Source organism: Rattus norvegicus, chromosome 3, assembly GCF_036323735.1.
Source record: "Rattus norvegicus strain BN/NHsdMcwi chromosome 3, GRCr8, whole genome shotgun sequence".
NCBI classification, from domain to species: domain Eukaryota; kingdom Metazoa; phylum Chordata; class Mammalia; order Rodentia; family Muridae; genus Rattus; species Rattus norvegicus.
The window spans coordinates 112955971-112976808 of NC_086021.1; the positions used below are offsets into that span (position 1 = coordinate 112955971).

General features: G+C 39.1%; 1 pseudogene across 1 annotated transcript in view; it reads left to right on the top strand.

The window, feature by feature from the left end:
• The window catches only part of Dcdc1-ps1 (doublecortin domain containing 1, pseudogene 1), a 410625-nt pseudogene that overhangs the window by 15178 nt on the left and 374609 nt on the right, over window positions 1–20838 (top strand). The window contains exon 2 of the transcript NR_175340.2: window positions 15821–15947. The product of NR_175340.2 is annotated as a doublecortin domain containing 1, pseudogene 1 (transcript). The remainder of the gene's footprint in view (window positions 1–15820; window positions 15948–20838) is intronic.

Sequence of the window (20838 nt, forward strand, 5' to 3'; positions counted from 1 at the left end):
AGCTTTTGGGCTAATATCCACTTATCAGTGATCATATATTTTTTTATTAACTTGTGTATTTCTTATTTACATTTCGAATGTTATTCCCTTTCCCAGTTTCCGGGCCAACATCCCCCTCCCCCCTCCCACTCCCCTTCTCTATGGGTGTTCCCCTCCCCATCCTCCCCCCATTACCGCCCTCCCCCCAACAATCACGTTCACTGGGGGTTCAGTCTTAGCAGGACCCAGGGCTTCCCCTTCCACTGGTGTGATCATATATTTTAAGCTATGTTTTGAATACACAAAGATAGCTGAACGTAGTAATGTGAGTGGAGATGGATAAATGATTTCAGAAAGATTGTTGGGTTGCTGTTATTGTTTTTGTTATTAATAGTCTCTCAGTTTAATTTTAAAAGTTTTTTCTTTCCAAGATTTGGTTATACTTGGCAGATAGGAAATTAAATGGTACCTTCCAAGCACATGGGATAATGTGACTACTTAAATTATTGAGTCGTGTATCCTCATGGCTTCCTACTCTTACACTGCTGTAGCAACTGTGGGTTCAGTAAAGGCAGTATGTTTTGCTGTGATACTGTTTCATCTTGTTCTTTTTAAATACTATTATGGTTGAAATTAAAATAGTTCCCCTTATCCATGGTTTCATATTGTGTAGTTTTAATTAACTCATAGTTAACAATGATCCAAAAATAATAGATGAAAAATTCTAGATGAACTTCATAATTTTATTCTATTTTATTAATTGTCTTATTTGTTTACACTTCAGATGTAGCCCCCTTCCCTGTCTCCCCCATGAACCGCCCATCCCATACCCTTCCCCTTTGCCTCTAAGAGGGCTGACCCCACCCACTCACCCACTCCTGCCTCAACCCTTAGTATCCCCCTCTGCTGGAGCATCAAGCCTGCACAGGACCAAGCCCCTTCCCTCCCTTGGTGCCAGATAAGGCAGTCCTCTGCTACATACGTAGTGGGAGCCATCAACCCACCCATGGTTGGTGGTTTAGTCCCTAGGAGCTCTGATGGGTCTGGTTAGTTGATTGTCTGGTTTTTCCTATGGGGTTGTAATCCCCTTCAGTTCATGCAGTCCTTCCCCTTACTTTTCCATTGGGGTTCCTGGCCCTGCTCAGTCTGATGGTTCTGAGAATCTGCATTAGTCACAAGCAAGCAGGACTTCTCAGAGGACAGCTGTGTCAGGCTCCTGTCTGCAAGCACATCTTGGCATCTGCAATAGGGTTAGGGTTTGGCGTCTATGGATGTAATGGATCTCCTGGTGTGGCAGTCTCTGGATGGCCTTCCCTTCAGTCTCTGCTCCATTTTTGTCCCTGTACCTCCTTTAGATAGGAACAATTTCTGGTTAAAAATTTTGAGGTGGATAGGGGACCCCATACCTCAACTAGGGGCCATGTCTGTCTATTGAAGATGGTCTCTTCAATTTCAATCTTTCTACTATTGGGCATTTTGGCTAATGGCATCCTCACTGGGTTCTGGGAGCCTCTCACCTCACTGGAGTCTAGGACTTTCTAGTGCTTCCCCCCATTCCTCTACATGATTCTACTCATTCTCCTGGCCCTTTGGACTTCTCTCATCTCTTCCTATACCTGATCCTGCCCTCCTTCCCTCCCATACCCCCTTCCACCCAGGTCCATCCCACCCTCTGCCTCCCAGGATTGTTTTGTTCCCCCTTCTAAATGGGTTTGAAGCATCCACGTTTTGGTCTTTCTTCTTATTAAACTTCATATGGTCTGCGTATTGTGGGAATTCTGAGCTTTTGGGCTAATATCCACTTATCAGGTAGTACATACCATGTATGTCCTTTTGGGTCTTGGTTACGTCAGTCAGGATGATATTTTCTAGTTCCATCCATTTGCCTGCAAAATTCATAAAGTCATCATTTTAATAGTTGAGTAGTATTTCATTGTGTAAATCCCATTTTGTGTATCCATTCTTCCACTGAGGGACTTCTGGGTTATTTCCAGATTCTGGCTATCATAAATAATTCTGCTATGAACATAGGTCTTCAGTAACAACAAAAACAACAGAAAACCCACACCCTTATGGAATCCGAGCAACTCTCTAGTCTATAATAGGGAAGAAATAAAATAAATCAAAGACCTTCTAGAATTTAATGAAAATGAAGGCACAACATACCCAAACTCAGGAGACACAATGAAAGCAGTGCTAAAAGGAAAATTTATAGCTCTGAGTGTCTTCATAAAGAAATTGGAGAGATCCTACACTAGAAACTTAACAGCATATCTGAAAGTTCTAGAACAAAAAGAAGCAAACACACCTAAGAGGAGGAAATGGCAGGGAATAATCAAACTTCAAAATGTTAAATTCCATGCTCTATAGAGGAATGTGATGGTGTTGAATGACATCTTGCTCTGACTACTTGAGACATCGAGCGTGACCTTGTCTAGTCTGTTCATGCTATATGCTTTATCCACCTTGAGGAAATGCTCCTCTTAGGTTTCAGAGTGACTGCCATGGTCACTGTGCTCTCAAGAGGGGTTTCTTTTACTTTATAATGATTCCAAATTCAAGAACCATGATGCTGGCAATGCAAGTATGCTTATGAGAAGCCACAAAGTGTGTCCCTTAGATGAGGTAAAAAATTTTCACTTGAAACGTAGATAATAAAATCATATTCTGAGTGGCTAAGATCAATATGATTTCTGGGCTAGAGAGATACCTCAGCGGCTAATAGCATGTGCTGCTTTTGCAGAAGACCCACGTTTTCCTAGAACCTGTGTCAGATGGTTCACAGAGGTGTGTAATGCTAGATTCAGGTGACACAATGCTTTCTTCTGGTCTTAAAGATCACACACGCCCGCGCGCACGCGCGCGCGCGCGCGCGCACACACACACACACACACACACACACACACACACACACACACACTACTCTAAAAAGAAGAATGACTTTTCTTCTATACCTGAAATTAAAAGGAAGAAAATAGAAATCCATGCTAATTTTGCTGTCATAGCTCAAACTGATAAAGTATTGACCATGCTGCTCAGTTAAGATGGAGAAACAATTAAATTTGTGTACATCTATATAGAAAAAAGATAACATATGTAGGATTTGATAACATCTATAGCTCTTGAGGTGTTATGTTAAATGGGACATACTGGATTTGTTTATTTTTTTACATCTGTTTATTAAAATCATAATGAGAATTATTTCTGTCTGTCATTCTTGCATAAGTAATGGTTTCAATAAAACTGTATAGAGTCATTCATATGCACGATGAGGGTACCTCTAATTGTTTTTTTCTTGGAAGACTAGTCAGTCTTTAGCACATGGTTTCTTTAACAAGAAGGGAGCAAGATGAACTCTAGAGCAGTATTTTGTCTCCCCTGCCTAGGAAGTGATCTTTAAAATGTTTACATTTCATACCAGGAGCCTGTTGCATAATAGTTCTCATTGAAGTAAATTGGAAGTACTAGTTTACATAATCAGATTTAAGAGATTTGGTTCTGCGTAACAGTTTAGCAGCTTTTCTCTTTTGCCGTGGTTGGCTTGCCAGTACCTTCCCACAGATTCTGAAGTCAGTGTGTTTTACAGAACTGCTTTTCTTTCTCGAATATGCATTGAGTCTCTCTAAGCTGTAAGTAGAATCCAGAAGATTTTATTAGCACATTAGGTCACCTGTAAAATGCTATTTTAACAACTGAGAGAGAAAAGCATAACCTATTGAGTGAAGGCTCCTGGCTTAGCTTCAAACTTCTTGCACTTCTCCTATCTAGACGCTGTCAGCTTCCTGAGGCCAAATGCTGCATTTGTTGCAGATTTGTGCATAATGAACTTAAGCAAAATAAAAGAGTATTTCACATTTGGGAGAAATAACTGTGCTTTTATTCCTATTTGGAGAACTCTACCCATTATAGTAATATATAATGAAAGGAAAAGTCTCTACCTTTATTTTGGAAAGTTTACCTTAAAAAACGTTCGGATTTTTCATGTGCCTTTAAAATTTTGAGCCTGTTCTGTTGCTACAGCGTGATCTTTTATTCCCAAGGAATTACATGTTTCACTCTCTAAAAGGGAACAAAAGCAAGAATTGAATAATCTTTTACATGTAAAATGAATATTTATGAAAAAGTGGCTACATTTGAAAAATTGCATGTATTTTTATGCCCCTATTTACTGGTTGCTATGGCAACCACCACACTACTCAGTATTTATGTTGTCTAAGATTCAGAACACCTTTTCAGTGAAATAAATATGCCAGAACCAGGTACTGTATTTACTTTGGTGTTTAGAAAACTATTTATTCTAATGCATATTTTTGAGAAAAATAGCAATAAATAATGTAAACTTCAGCCTTGTTTAAATGGTATCTTTTCTTGCAGTATGGTTTTAAAATCAAAATATTACATTTATTCTTTTCCTTGTTATCAAAATCAGCATACATAAGAGAAATAACAAAATTTAGGACTCACGAGTCAACCTCGAAATATTGATCTTCTCTATTTGTATGACCTGAAAAATTTCTGAAGCTAGAAACCCAGAGCGCTTACACCAAATACACAATGCTGCTTTGTAAACAAGGGACCGTAAATGGCTTGTACTTCCCATTAAAGATAGCTTTAGCACCTATGAACAAAAGAATTCACTCTGTGACTTCAAATGAAAGGCATGGCCACTGCTATTCTCTTAATTATTTAAATTGTTCTGCCATGTGTGATACATAAATATAATTTTTAATGCTAAACACCAGGATGAAAGTTATAAAGCATCAAACAGACATGTTTCCCTTCACATGTTGTCTGTGAAGAAAAGCTGGAGTGGGGCACTGGGTACCGCCAAGCAGGGAGCAGATTGTCTCTCAGAGTTGTAAACAGGGTGGGGCTACAGCTTCACAGTTGATGTTGACAGTATCTCTGTGGGAAATGTAATTATCAAATGAATTAGAGCACGTCTTAGTATTAAGATTATTAATTGTAATTTTAATTGCCTTTTTCAAGATAATTGGATATGTTCTCATAGGTATATGGGAAAGGGGACATTGGGCTAATTAGATACTTTGAACTCAGTTATCTTTAAAATACTCAGTTTAACATACATGCACATATACATATTCACACATATACAGAATTCCTTAATTAAATGCTTTTCTAAACAGAATTAAAGTAATCTATAATCTACAAGCTCTTGCTGAATATTCCTTGCAATGCTTCGTTGAGTATTGATATCATTTTAAAACTTAATAATGATCATTTAAACCCTTGTATTTTTATTATCAAGTTTAGAATAATTTTTGTTTGCAGCCAACACAGCACACAGTGCTTATGTTTGTTTAACATGCAGACCACCTTTGCAGTGACAGTGTATGCCAGAATAATGTAGCACTTACTTCGTTTAGAAAAACTTATATTAATGCATATTTTTGGTAAAAAGAAAAAGCATCTTTCTGAGATTGGAAATTTTTAAGGCAATTACTCTGCCCGACTAGTGGGTGTTGCTAGTTGGGCTTCGGCTTCAGGTATTTCTGGCAATTTTAGAATTTCTTCCCTTTTTCAAAAGCCATTCTATTTGGAAGTACGCAGCCAGCTTGGGAGTTCTTTGGACACTTTGGTGAAGAAGTTTAGCTTTCAGAGCTCTCAGAGGACTGTCAAGTGCTGTGGCCAGAGGCGTGTGCAAAGCCACATGCTATGTTATAATGGGAATCACATTAAAACACAGACATCATCAGCATATCTAATGGGATGAATCTCATATAGGCCATGTGTTCAGTGTGGCCATACATGTGTTCAAAGCAAAGACTATGAAATCTTAATGAAAATCTAAGGCATTCCAAAATTATTACAGTGATGAATACTAAGGACAGGAGAGTTGTGAGCATATATATATATATATATATATATACATATATATATATATATATACTATGTATGTATATATAACATGTATATATATTCTATCTTCCCATATAGATATTTCTGTGATAACTAGTTACCATTTGATAAGACATCTCAGGTAACTCTTTTGTTCAACATTAATTCATTGTCATTTCAGAAGTCTAATACTTGATAAATAAGTAATTTGGTGACTAGACAAAAGACTGATGGGAATGGGCATTATTACCAAGGTGCCAAGGCGCTTTTAGGGAAACATTGTGAGGGGCACTAAGATGCTTACTTATATTTAAATAAAGTTGATATGTCTAACAATAGACAAAGGCTAATTATATAATATGAATATGCAGGAGTTGGCTTGCTAACTTTATTTCTACTAGCACAAGATAGGGGGAAAAGTGAGAGAACGAGATCTACCATAAGACGCTTAGCTTGTAATAGCACAAGGGCACCTATTAAAGCAAGCAAAGCCAAGTCACGAAATCCCAACAGAAAGAAAGGATTCATTTGAAAGCCTGTACCTCCCTTTTAGGACAAATAAAGGCATAAGATCACATATATTAAATATATAATATATGTGAACCCTAAAATCTTATCATTTTTATGACCAGAACATTCAGAGCCGTAGCTTTTGAAACATACAGTACATCATTGCTATCCCTAACCATCCTATTGCACGTTAGAGAGAGAGCTTCTTGATATTAGGAAATTGTAACTTACTGACTTATTTCATTTCTTTTTGAGACAGGACTTGCTCTGTGCAGTCCTGACTGTCCTGGAGCTTGCAATATAGACCAGGCTGGATTAGAACTTGGGAGTTCTGCCTAGCTCTGCCTCCTGAGTGCTGGAATTAATGGCATTCACCTCTATGTCTGGCTCACTTCTCTCCTTCTTCCTCCCTCCCTATCCTGCCCAGCCTCGGGTTAACCACCACTCTCCTGTCAAATTGTACACAACTCGTTCTTCCATGCCTCATCAGTGGGCAGCCACACAATAGCTATCATGTTGTATACTATTAATTCTTCTGTACACTGTACGTGAATCATCACACAGTTGCCGTCTTTCTGAGGCTGGCTTATTTCATTTAGCATAACCATCTCTGGATCCCTCAACACCATTACAAGGGACAGGATCTTATTATTTTATTGCTAAGTAATATTCCAGATTTTAAAACATTTTCATTGGTTGATGAAATTGTAAATGATTTCTGGTTCCAGCAGACTGTGAGTAGTGCCACAGATCCCTCTTCAGCGGTCTGACCCATTTCTGTTGGGAATCTACTCAATGTAGGTCTGCTGTATCACACTGTAATTCCATCTTCGACAGTTTGAGGAATATCTGTACTATTTTTCCATAGTGATTCTACTTGCATTGCCAGCACAGCACAGGCCTCTCTTTCTCCACATCCTCTCCAGCACTCGCCTGCTGTCATTTGGATAATAGTCATTTTGGTGTTAGCCAATAAATCATTGTGCTTTTAACTTAAATATCCTTGATGTTTCAAAAAATGTTGGCCATTTTTTTTCAGATACCTGTTTTTGTAGCCTTTTGGATATTTTCATTTGAAAGCTGTCTGTCTAACCTTGTTGTACAGTTAAATTGTCCCCCCACCCCTCACAACACACTTAACACACTTTGACTATTGATTTTTTAAAAATCCATTTTATATTCTGGCTGTTAACTCTTTGTCAGATGTAGAGTATCTGACTTTTTGTTCCATTTCTCTACTCTTTGTTTTTATGGAGTCTCATCTGTCTACTTCTATTTTCATTTACTATATCTTGGAGGTCTTCACCAAAATCCTTACCTATTTTACTATCCACATTTTCTCTTTGCGGCTTGAGCTACTGCTTTAACAAAATAAGTTTTGATAATTCATGATTCTTTAAGAATGCAACCATTATACTACAGAAGAATTTCTTTTGTACTGACCTGTGTTTCTATATCTCTAAAAATAATTTCAAGAATAACTGGCAATCTAGGTGTGTGTGTATGTGTTCGTGTATGTGTGTGTGTGTGTGTGTGTGTGTGTGTGTGTGTGTTTATGCAGTACTAGAAAGTTAGATATAATGAAATCTTCAGGTGTGTTCTTTTACTGAATTCAATAGCCTTCTGTTGTAGAAAGGTCTTTTCAAGTTTTTGAGACAGTGGTCTCCCGGGTGTCTCTTAGGAAATTTGAGTATAGCTGCAATAAGTAATCTCAGAACAGTTCACATTTATTTTTGCATTATCTTCGCACAAGACTGTTTCCAACTATAGATTTAATCATTTCCACCATAGTGTAGGGATGGGATTTCTTAATCACTAGGAAGTGGCAACTAAATAAAGCTACCAAGATGGCAGGACATAGGGCATTCTGTAATTCTTCATTGTCTTTGGTGGCAGATATACATGCCGAATTGGTAGAATTTGGCTGAGAACTCTACAGAAGTTTCTAAATATCCATTGTTTAGAACTGATATCTGGCATGTAATATCTGACTCTAGTCACATTAAATCTGGCTTCTCCCAGCAAACTGGATTTTTTGAGCAAGCCTTTGAAGATGATGCCATTTTTCTCTGCATCTGCACTTGTGTCCTTCCTCCACATACATATCTTCTCCTGCTCTCTGATACTCATCCTGCTAGAAGTAACGCGTAATAGGAGTTTAGATATTTGATTCTGGTGCAGAAAATAAAAAGGTAAGTGCATCCCGTAAGACATCCTGAGCATAAATAGGTGAGCTGGTAGCTTCTGAGGCAGGAGTGAAGGAGGCACGAGGTCTGAGTAAGGAGGAAAGAAAGGTGGGAAGCCGGACGTGGCAGCACAGACCTGTAACCCAAGCACATAGGAGGATCTCCATAAGGTCAAGGCGAGTCTAGGAAACTACTGAGTTCCAAGCCAGTCATGGCTGCAGAATGAGATGCTACCTCAAAAAATAAAGCAAGTGAGAAAATTAAAATTCAGAAGATGTGTGATGTTTCAGAGAAACAGAAGGACTGGGTTTGAAGATCTGCCATGGAACAGAGAGTTAATAGTGTATTTCAAACATCTTAGCACAAAAATGACAGACAGACAATTGACATGTTAATTATCTTTAGTCATGTACATTTTATGTATCATACTACATAAATGTACACATTTATGATTTGTCGGTAAAGTATGTTTACATAGTAAGCATGTTAATAGTTTGCAAAATAGAGTAAGACAAAATAAACAGACCATGATAACATAGACTTTTTATCACTTGATAAAAAGTATTAAGATCAGGCCCACTTCTGGGTGGACAGCCATATAATGTAACCTCCTGATAACATCTAGGCATTCCCATTTTACCCCAAAACAGTGTGTCCACAGAATGCAAATAAAACCTATAGATTTCCAGCAAGTGAGCTGGCCAGCTACATTTTTATTCATGTACACTTTGTCTCTTCCACGAGCACGTCCCACCATTGTCCCTGGGACCACATACCTCAAATTTCAATTCTGGTTCTCCTCATACATATTCACAGGGAAGGCTGATTTGGCTTCAGAAAACACAGCAAGTCAATACCATGTAACCTGTGTACAAATAGCATGGCCCTGCTATTCACAACCACTTTTATAGTTTCAACCGATTTCATTTCTTTCCCCTTGTTCATTGGAATATTTTAAACATATTGGACAGACTGTGTGACTGAAGCACTTTCCTTGATTTCTGAGCTCTCTAGATTAGTTTGCCTGGCAAGCATACTTGCAGACTACTGCTCTATTGAATGCACTTCCAGTTGGCAGTATATGAACGCAAAGAGCCTCCTCCCAACCTGGAATTTTGCACTAATAATCAGTCATTTCTGTCTAGTTAAGGGAATTCAAATAAGTTACAGGGTCCTGTGGAATTACGGTTTTCTCGATAATCTTAAGAACCTTGTGTACTGTGAAGGGATGGCCAGAACCCATATCCTACTCCTGGGATAGGTCCTTCCTTCTAGGAGAACTAGAGCTGAGGTGTCGTCCTCCAGTGGAGACATCTATGACACACCCACTACACCTATGGCTCAGGAAACATTGCAGAAGAGGGGGAAGAATGAGAGCCAGAGGAGTGGGTAGTCAGCTGTGAGACAGTGTCTTGTGTGTGTGACAGGGAACTATATCATGAAACGCTAATAAATGATTATCCAAACAAGACCTGCACAGTGACAACACCAGTTGACATTCTAATATGGATGGGGGAAATTTCATAAGGTTCCATCCCTTTTCTTTGCTTTAAGGTCCTGTATGGGTATGACATGAAGGCATTCCCTTTGAAAAAAGAGAACTAGAAGCTGCCTACGACAATTTTTAGTTAGGATAAGCAGCTTCTTCAGCAGATATATTTTAGGAAAGCTTATGGAATTAAAAAAACCCTCTGGAAATGAATTTTCTAAAAACTATCCACTCTTGGGAACCTAATGGAAAGTCTCCATGAAATACTAACCAGTGCTCGGTAATTTTGGTACTTAGTGTCCTACCCTGAAGACCATTTTGCTGTCCTGGGGTGGCTGATGCATGATACCTGCTATGTGCTAAGCACACGGCCTTATGAGCCAGCTACTGTTTTTCGGCCCCATTTTGCAGCCAAAGAAACCGAAGCACAGAGATTATGTGCCTGGTCCTAAGAGACACAGAAGGTGTGAGGCCAGCATGCAAATCCACACACTTGCCTGTCAGCGTCCAGGAGAGTAACCACTATGTACTCAGATGTCTTTTGTACAGTAAAGGCAGAGCTGACTTTGGGGTGAACATAAGAGGGGGCTACATATTCATGTAAAATGATTAATGAGGAAGTTTAAAAATGGGTTTTCAACATGTCAATGGATAAACTATGCACGTATTAATAAAACATAAGGCAATGCCTTTATCTGTACTCTGTTAAAGTCCCATAGTATTTAGTGTCAAATTAAAATTAACACATTTTTATTTCTTTAATTTTTAATTAACAATTAGTTCTCATTTAATTAGTAACATACTGGAATGTTATTCGAAGCCCCATTGTATTCTGCATATTCTACTTAACCTGTGAATATGCTCGACTTTTAGTGAAGATGACACTGTTTTTATAGTAACAGCACAGAAGAAATACTGCATTTAATAATGATAAAAGACTTCACACTTACATAACTCACTCCACTAACGGCATGTTGAAACCAGTCTATGGACAAAAACTATATCTATCACTGAAATTATTACCTCTTTTACTGAAAATTAGGATTATCATCAGGTGTAAGGAAAGTGTAAAACTACTGTGGTATTCCAAGAGATAACTTTGCATAATTAGGTACAATTTTATTTTTACATAATTGGACTAAAATGCTAAACACCTCAAGACAATTGAGTTTTCATTCGGCAAGATGAATTTACTTACTCTCAGATGTAATTTTGCCTTGCAGTGCACAGGCGGACTTTTGCTTATAAGGCATCTCCAGTTTAGAAGGACTCAATCTGTGAAAGAATCCGAGAGGATAATAGGTCTTAAGGGTTGAGCTTCTGTCTTCTTACTGTGGAAAACTTAGGAAGACAGAGGGCCAGCTCACTCTTGGTTTGCAGAGTACTGGGCCAAGTAAAGCACCTTCATTTGCTACACTGTTCAAAGGGTAGACCCTTTGACACTGACGTGGATTCATCTAACTGTGGAAGTCCATCATATGCTGAGTGTTCTGCTCATACCTTTGCCAGTTAGTTTTATTCTCGTCACCATGTACATGATCTCGTTATGCAGATGAGAAAATTGAAACCAAGCAAGCTTGGTTCATGATCACATATTCTGAAAGTGTCGGGAAAAGGCATGATTTTAGGACAAGAGGTATGAATATTTTCTTGATATTTTTAGGTTTGAGTTATAGCTCCTGAATTATTTTTGATGTTTGCTTAATATGGAGTCTATATTGGTTTGAATAAAGCTGCTCAAAGGGAGTAGCACTACTAGGAGGTGTGGCCTTTTGGGAGGAGGTATGGCCTTTTGGGAGGAAGTGTGTGATTGGAGGTGCAATTTGAGGTTTCAGAAGCTCCAATTTCACTCTTATTCTGCCGCTGCCTACTGTTCCAGATGTAGAATCTCAGCTATATCTCCAGCACCATGTTTGCCTACCTGCGTGCCACCAACTTCCTGCCCTGATGATAGTGGACTAAACCTCTTAAGTGTAAGCCACCACCAACCATCTATATTTCCTGTACAATAGTTGTTATAGCCACGGTGTTTTATCACAGCAATAGAACACTAAGGCAGAGTGTAAGGCCCTACATGTCTTTTGAACACTTGTAAATTATCTACTAACTTAGGGTTTTACTATAAATCAGAAAGGAAGTCTTTTCATGTGCTGTTTCCCAAGTAAGTGGATCTCTGTCACCATTCTGTTCTCTGTTACTGCAGCTGCTTTACGAAAACTACCAGACTGGGTAATTCACAAAGGTAAGACTATTCCTTGACATTCTGTGTGCTAGGAAGTCCACTTTTTAAGGAGCCAGCTTCTAGCAAAGCTTTCTTCCTATGTGATTACAAGTGAAAATGTGGAAAGGCAGGAAACTCAACATCTTTTTTTAAGGAGCCCACTCTTCTAATACTAGTATTAATTCTAATAATAATATTCCCACTTGTAGTGGGAAAGTCCTCCTGGCTTGATCAACTTCTAAATGTTGCACATCTCAATACTGTTACTGAAGCAATTTAATTTCTATGTGAGTCCATCAAGGGTCAACCATTCAAACCATGGCACCAATTTTGATTCTGTCACATCTATTATCTGACTGGCTCTACTGGGTCTTGTGGCCAGAAATTTAGCCTGGCTTCAAGTCCAACTGAAAATACCCTCACATAAACACTGATATCCGTGCATAACCAAACAGACTCACCAGAACCATCACTCAATTCCTTGAAAGCTGTGCTTGGCTGGAGTGCCTTTTACTGGCCAATAAATACCCCAAGAGACAGCTCATCGTGCCAGTGTTGTGAAGGCTAGCCATGCCTCCTCCTACTGCAAGGTCTCACTGCCAAGAGTAGGCATGATGCTGGGATAAATTTATAGATTGGAAACCTTATTTTTATCATTAAGTTTTAGGTTAGTATAGAAAGTAACAGGTTTTTATATGGCATTTGAATATACCAGAAATCAAAATGCCCTATTATATACAACTTCCAGTGGATGCACACCTGGAAATCAGAGCAGGACTCATAGCAGTCAATGGTCCATGATGCTCATCAATGCTACATTGTGTTTATGTGTTTAACAGAAAGTCAGAAAAGTTACTTTTATTTTGTTCTTGTTTTATTAACATATATTAATTGTGTAAATGAATAGTATCCATTACAATGTCTTCATGCCCTCATGTAACCTGCTTAGATCATATCTACATGCCTTGCTAGTCTCTGGTCCCTCTTTTTATTACTTATCAATTAATTCTACTTTCATATCATATTTGTAATATCTGGATTCCTTGTATGAGAAAACATAGCTTGTCTTTCTAAGCTTGACTGATTTTGCTTAACATGGCAACTCCAGTAATATTTTAAAAATATTTTCCAAACGCTGATAAACTGTTGCCTGACTGCATGTGAGGTCTTCACCCTTGTGTTTGGTATGAAACTGAGCCTACAAGGTAGTCACCAGAATGATTCATGAAGTCAACACGCTCATCTCCTTGTTGAAACTCTGCATCATACTTATTGACTAATGCAGCATGATATTTGCTTATTTTGTGGAGTTATTAGATTGAGACAAAAGCAAAACAAGATATTGTGTGTATGATAGACAACCCTGAACTCTGATGTCATGCAGCAGAGTCTAAGACATAGTGCTGTCTCTACGTGTCTAGATCATTCTAGATACATATATCCTGTATGCTATATTACAGGAACACAGGTATGCTCACAATGACATTCTTCTTGATAAAAACAATAAGGTGTTTAATAATTTGATTTACCTTACATAGAATAAATTCTAATGCACAATGCACACTTTTATTGCTTTTAAACTGCACTCTTTCCTGTTTTCCACTTCTAGGCGGTATCCTTTACTTTTCACTTCAATTTCAATCCATTTTAGATACTTTCTTCCTTTCTGGTAGAGGTACGTGAATGTTTGTCTATGCAGCATCCGTGTCTGCCTTTCATCTGATTGCAGCTCTCTTGTCTTTTGTGTCACATTTGTGCTGCTTCTGTGGGACATTTCCCTGCTGCCTGTTTCTCTAGTCCCCCAGCGTGCATCTTCTGTTTCTTTCCTTAAACCACACTTTCTCTAAACCGCTTTCTGACGTCTTTGCCGACTACCATCGCCTTCATCACGATGTACCTGGAATGGAAAGTTGGACCTGATTCCCAGAGTTCTGTTCCCCTCACCACAGAGAAAATGATGAGGGTCCCGTGGTTCCAGCCGCATATGTAGCAGAGGATGGCATTGTCTGGCATCAATAGGAGGCGAAGCCCTTTGTCCTGTGAGAGCTTGTTTCCCCAGTGTAGGGGAAAGCCAGGCTGTTGAGTGGGAGTGGGTGAGTGGGAGTGGGAGCATGCTCATAGAACGGGGGAGGGAGGGCAGCGAGGGGAATGGGAGAGGGGGAAGGGATAACATTTGAAATGTAAATACATAAAGTATCCAATTAGAAAAAAAGACAATGACGATCTTCAGCCTGAAGGGGTCACCTACACAAGGTAGATGGTGACCTGGGATCTGCGACATTACTATGCTTACGTGGCTTCCTCTGTGAATAAAGGGGAAAGTCTTAAACAATCTTTCCCTGACTGCAGTTCAGCCTCTCTGGCTCACTCTTGTTTTTCTTACCACCTTTCTCCTGCAATCTTCATTGTCACTATGAGAGATAATTGTTAAAACATAGCAATTTATTTTTGCGTATACACTTCATAATTTCTCCACTAATTAACACATTGCACTTTTTACAAAACTCGTATTAAGTTCATTCACTTGTAGCGGCTGTACTGTGACAAGTCTCTTCTTTACTTTCTGGCTATTTCCTAAGGCTGTCTGCTCATCTGCTGTCTTCCCTCCTGATGCTCTGGCAGTGACCCTCTGCTCCCACTCCATCCACAAAAACTAGCAGCACCCTGTGGACACCGCAGACCCTGCCTTATGACTTAGAGGTGACGACAGGAGGACACTTGGCCAGTCCAGCGTCTTTCCAGACGTCTGTGCAGCAGGAGGCCGCTCCTGCCCAGTTTTGGTCTAATGTATTCCCACCCGACCCGGAACATGGCGCTGGCTTTTGAGACACAGATGACACCAACAATAGTCTATTAGCGACAGATCCCAGGACAGTTTTAGCGTGTTCTTACGAAGCACCTCTGAGTGCTGCAGCAGGAAACTTCCAGATTACAATCGCATTTTAAAATTTTAGAGAGTGTCTTAAGCAGTATCTACCATCCCACAGATAATGTGATTTGTCTTAATGATCTTTATCTGTCAGTCTTGCTAGGGATTTCATAATAGAAAGTTACACCATATCTTATCTCCTGGCGGCTTGGTGTTATTACTGATTTTTACAATTCTCTGAGGAGATAAATTCCTTTTTGTACTTTAAGTGAGGACCTAATTCAATATACTGTTAGTTATATGATCACCAGAAGGTTTTACTGAATATTATTTAGGCTATTTTTAAAAACAAGGCTTGATTTCAAGAACACTAATATCTTTTTGTCACTTTTAAAAATTATTTTCATTATTTGTGTATTTTAAGTTATGGCACTTTGGAAAATATAAACATTTGGACATATCATTGTATTGAGGGACAGTTTAAACACAGTAACTTCATCATTCCAAAAAGGAGCCATCAGTTTCTACAGTGGCCTGGATGGTAGAGGGAGATAAGGACAGACCAGAGAGGGACAAGGCACTGATGCTCACTGTTGTCCAGGCTATATAATCCTCAGGTCACAGTTTTGTTCAGATCTTTTCCTTCAAGCCTTTAAAAACAATCTCAACAGTACTAGCTAAATATTAGCTTATTGCTTCCTTTAAAGCACACGGAAGACTAGATGACGTCCTTTGGGGAGTGCGCATTCTGAGAAAACTTACATGAAGCATCTATAACCGCGCCCAGCTTAAGATAAGGCACACCTCGTTTCACCTCTTTGTGCTTCTGCACAGGTAAAGTTATTCTCTTTTCTTTTACGTGGAATGCTTTATTTCCTTGGTCCTAAGAAAACGCACACAGGTCCTTTATCTTAGGAACCGTTTTTGCTCAGCGTCGTCCTCTACCAAAGCCACCTTAGGTATGTGCAGAGTACGGTGGAGTGAGGTGCGTTATCTCTGCAGTGTTCATGCTGTAGGCTGTGTCATAAGACAGGCTGACCTTGCTCTTCAGTTGCAAAGGCTTCATCTACACACCTAGGTTGCACTAGATTTATACTTCCTTCTAGAATTGGAAATAAACTCTATAGGGAATTGCTTACTTTTATTATTATCATGAATTACTCACTTTCTATGAGGTTTAGATAACATTTTATCAAAAAAATGTGAAGGAAGTGATTTGTATTTCTGGAGCTGATTAAGCAGGCTGAGGGAAGGGCAGAAGGAAGTTTCATGAATCTTTGTGTTTTGTGTGCACCAGAGGATTTAAAAAAAAAACTCCACTTACTAAACAGATGCTTAACCTGTTCATTCATTGCTTGCATTCTAGTGTTTTAAGCGTGCGGTGCATTACCAAGCATGCTCATGGTCATTTCCCTGGGTGTTTATGTACTCTTACTTGCAGATATCCCAATTAGAGAGTCTAATTACCATTAAAGTGATAATAGGATAAAGATAACTTTTACAATGAAAATGATTTTTGAAACCCCACATAGCCCTCTAGGAAGGTTTAAATGCCATTGGAATATAAAGCAAGAAATATATGCTTGTCAAATATATAGTATAAATAAATAATTTAGATGAAAATGGTTGATACATTTAACAAAGACTCTACCAAATAATGAAAGACTAAAGAGTGGTTGTTAGATTTGATGTACTTCATTGTATATCGTAAATAATTGCTATCCATAAAATTTCTATGGCTTCCGTATAAGAAAAGGAGACATTTTGACAGGCAGCACTAGGCTGCCGTGACAGCAAGCACAAATCCCTGCTAACTGTCATTATCCCGTTGGTGAATTCACATCGAAACTATGCGCTAAGTTAGTCCTGCATATTTGTTATTGAGCCGAGTTCCGTCAGAGTAGCCACACTCCTCGCTTATGAATAGAATTATTAGCCACATGCAGATTTACTCCATAGAAATCTAAATTCGCCAAGGGATGCTTTGTGTTTCAAATGGGGGTGTGTGTGTGGGGAAGCTCCCTGTCACTTTATGCTTATGCTAAAATTTCCCCTGAAACGTTGACTAAATGAGAATTAGATCCTTAGAAAATAGTAGATTTATCTACATTTTATCCTCTAATTAACTCAATATTAGTAAAATATCCAACAAAATTAGAAACAAAGGGAGTGTAATTCAGATGGTTTTCTGTATGCTGCATTAAGTTTGCATTATGCTTTATGGACTTTCTTTTGTGAAGGTAGTAGAAATCCAAGAAGATGGTTATAGAAAATTCAACTGAAACAGACTTTAAAAATGAGGAAGTAATTTTACTATGTCACTGAAGAACTATTATCTCACAGCACAAATATAGTGTTTACTTCGGTGGCTCAGCAGTGTTATCAAAGAAATTGGTTCTTTGACCTTCCCCTCGCAATCCTCAGAACTCTGGCCAGTTCATTTGGCTTGGCTCCTCCTGCTCACCAAACAGTCCCACACATGCTCAACTCAACAGTATCTGAAAAAGAAAAAAAAAAAGAGGAAGAAGAGGGATGTTTGGATAACCAATACCCACCAAACAAAGAGAACACCGCCCAAGTAGCTCCTCATGCCTTTATCATTGGCTGAAATGATAGAAAAGCAGGTTATTTAACCTATCAGGGACAAGGGGAATGGAATTCCCTTGCTGGCTATAAACCTAGGTATTTGCATACTGAACTATATGCAGGAGCACAGTAGAAGGCTGAACCCCAGTCTGACTGAGGTTTTGTGTCTAAGGAAAATAGAAGAATAGTGGCTAGTTTGGTAATCAACTTCATCTGATATAATTTGGGGTTTGAACTTTTTAGTATTTTGTTTCTTATTCTTTGAAATTGGCATTTGTAATACATTCTATACAATGCCATGGTTGGCAAAGAATAACTTCTGTACACACTGCTTGAGTTCCCCTGAAAGTGAAAAAGGTATAAAAGCTATTGAGGAGAGAAATCACCTCAAATCATATAACAAGCAAACAAGCATACAAGTATTCTTGTTCCCCCCTCTTCTTCCCTCTATGTTCAAGATCAAACCCAGAACTTTAAGCTTCCTATTCCCTGATCATTTTTTAAAATTAAGGTTATTTATTTCTAATTATTTTCTATCTTATCTTATTTTAACCCATTGAGTCCACTTGGTGACGCCCATTTGCACGTGGGCATATCCACTAGGGCGTGGACTACCTGCCAGTAGCCACATCTATAAATAGGAGTGGCTGGGCTTGCCTCCTAAGGCTCAGAGAGCAGCACGGATGTGTGGGTGGAAAGAATGAATGAGTCAGAGGATGAAAGGCATGCTGTGAGTCTCTGTCCTCTGCACACTTGAACTCAGAGCAGCTCTGGTTACCAGCCCAAGAACTGCACAAGACCAAGCCAGGTAAATCCTACTCCTTGGGACTGGAGAAAGGGATCAGCAGCTAAACACATGTACTCTTACAGGGAATCTGAGCTGAATTTCCAGCACCCACATCAGGCAGCTTTCAGACCCCACGTGCAGAAACTGGGTTGCCACATCCCCCGTGAATCTCTTTTTATGCATTTTATACATGACTTTCCTCCTGTAGTAACCAGGATGTTTCCTTTACAGTCAATAACAATTGGCAAGTGTAAATGTATGTGTATAAACATTTTGGTCTTTTGTTAAATAGTTATCTTAACAAAAGGCTCTAGAAAATAAGTTCTGAATTCAGATTAGCACTGAGCACTTCTTGGAGAATTGGCAATTGTGTTTCTGTATTATCTGGAGGATTTCCATTGCTTCAAAGACTCTAGATTAGAACTATTAAAGGCCCTTCATTGCAGTGACAGCTGAGAGATTTAGAGGGTGGCATGGAAGTATTTATAGTAAAAATCCTTAACTGAGGCTGAAAAACAAAATTTGCATTTGTTTTTCTCAAATTGCTATAATAAGCCAATAAGGTTTACTGTTATTAAAATAAAGACAGCGAGACTAAAAGCCATTCTTGTTAACTACCTTTCTTCTGCTTTTAGATACAAATCTTTAGAGAAAATCAAGTCATAAATATATTACCAACCTACTTATTTAAATGTGATTGTATTTTATAATTTACCAGTATTATATGATTTACTGTCTTTCCCATGCTAGAATCATAATTTGATAGAAATGGTTAGTTCCTAATCCCACAAAGCTGCAGTGTTGGGATAGCTGTTCTTTGTTGGTGGTGGCCATTCAGCATCATCAGGGAACAGCAGACGTCTGCTTCGCTGATGGGATTCTACTTTGCAAGGTCCATGGAGACCTCCTTCCCATTTGGCAAAGACCTGTGGTAAATTGTGTGGGCTCTGCTTATTCCTGAGATTGCATGTGCTGTAAGCTCCTCTTGCTTTCATTGTGCTGTCTACACTCACAGCCAAATCTGTTGCACTTTGTTGGTTATGAGCAAGGCTGGGATCATGCAGGCCAAACACCCTGTGGATGATTCTCCATTTTCTCAATACTCTTTTGAGAGGTAACCCTCCTCTCCTCTTTCTGCCTCCACTGATTCTCCAGATATAACCATTAATCCTGGGTCTCTGGGGACATGTAATCATATCCCTAGAGAAACCCCTACAGTCACACTGAGTGAACCTGTGGCCATTGTGTAGAGTGGTAGGTCCTGCTTGCATAACTGTTCTGAGGATGCTATGTCTGATCCACAGAGACTTAAAATGAGGAAGCTATGTCTGATCAACAGAGACTTAGAAAATGGGGAAGCTATGTCTGATTAATAGAGACTTGAAAATGATTCATAGATGATATCAGGAGCTGATAGGTACTTGTCAGGAAAGGTTGCTTGGTACAATAAATATGACTCTGTCTGCAATTAGAAAAGTATCGGGACATGGAAGTGCCATCTGGTGACTGGACTTATACCCTCAAAGGTTTAATTCTGTCTCTCACCTTGCATAACTGTGTAACTGCATTTGCTAACAGCGGGGTAGGTGTTCATGTCTACAGGACATGCTTAGCTAGATATTTATTTCTGGCTTACTGAAATTGTGCTTTATAGTTCAAAATAAGGTTAGGAGGTGATTGACCCAGTGAGAGGGGGATGGGGAAGGAGGAAGGGAAACTATTAGGGGCTTTTTGTAGTGATTGGGGCTTTTGTAACGCTGATGTTATGCTTTCTTTTAATAAAATAACCAATGCTAGATCGATCATGATTGTACAAATAAAGACAGCTCAAGCTATTCAAGGCCACTTGCTTTAAGTCAACAGGTGCTCAGTGTCTTCATTTTCACCACCTCCCCTGTCTCAGGATCGGAAGCTTGTAGCTGGAGCTGGACTCCCACAGGTTGTCAACTTGACTACATCTGGAATTAACTAAAAATCCCACACCTGTGAGGGACTTTTTCTTAATCAAATAATTTGTAGTGGGAAGACTCACTTCTAATCCACATCTATGAGGTAGAAAATGTACATGGTTTAATCAAGATCTTTGAGGTAGGAAGGTCAGCCCTTATTCTGGGCCATACTTTCTGCTCACAGTCCATATAAGGACATGAAAGAAACAAGCTTGCTTTCTCTTTGCCTGCTTTCCTCACCCTCACTAGCAAGTCTGTTGCTTCACTGAACTTAGAGCCCACTTCTCAGGAATTCTGGCATATGCTGAAGACCAACTGAGACATCTAGCTTTGTAGATTGAATGCTGGATTCTAGTACCTTCCATTGGTAGACCACCATCGTTACAGCCTGTAAGTCCATAAG